A 950-nucleotide genomic window follows, 5' to 3' on the forward strand; every position below is an offset into this window, starting at 1 on the left:
TTGCAAATACACACCCACACCCACACACACACACCCACACAGGAGAGGCCCTGCGCAGTGCCCCCGCAGTCACACACTGCACACCCCGTGCAGGCGCGCGCGCATGCACACACACACACACACACTCACGCACACACCCCACTCACAGGAAAGCTCTCCGTACCCGCCCGCACACGCTATACTCCTTCCAGTCCAAAGCTCACGCATCTTGCTGCGCCCCAGAGAAATACATACTCGCATGGGTACACATGTAAACACACACCCAACCCACCTCACCACACACACATCTAGGCACCCCACACCCTCCTCCCACAGGCACACTCATTCTGCCTATGTCCACATGCCCCACATAGACACACACACAAGCACACTACACCCCTCATACACATGGTGTGCATGAACACCGTTCTTTATGCACACACGCTTTGGACACCCCCCAAGGATATAATGGCCCCCACCTCCCACTGAGACACATTTGCAAGCATATCCACTGTGCCCTTAAAAGCACACCAGGCCCCCTCCTACCCACCCATACCTACCCACACTCACACACCCCACAGGGAGACCCACAAAACCCACAAAGGCACATGCCTATAGGACTTGTACACACTACTCAGCACAGCCACTCAATGCATTGCTGCTGTTCCCCCTCAGGTCTCTCTCCCTCTCTCTCTAACACACACACTCACACTCACACGCACTGCCCTGCACAGGGAGCAGCTCTTTCTCATACCACCCCGTTTCACGTCATGTTGTACACTTCCCACCACCAGCCACGGGAACGCGTAGCCACCCCTCTTCCCTAGGGCCCCCTGCCCATTAGCTCGACCCAGAGGGGACACCAAAGCCGACAGTGGGCTCCAAGCTGGCCCCCACTTCACCCCCAGCACGCAAGTCAGACAGGAAGCCGGAGTCACGGCAGACCCTGTCCTCCGCCCCTTCCTGCTCCC

This window comes from Bison bison, unplaced genomic scaffold (genome assembly GCF_000754665.1).
Source record: "Bison bison bison isolate TAMUID 2011002044 unplaced genomic scaffold, Bison_UMD1.0 scf7180017864180, whole genome shotgun sequence".
NCBI classification, from domain to species: Eukaryota; Metazoa; Chordata; class Mammalia; order Artiodactyla; family Bovidae; genus Bison; species Bison bison.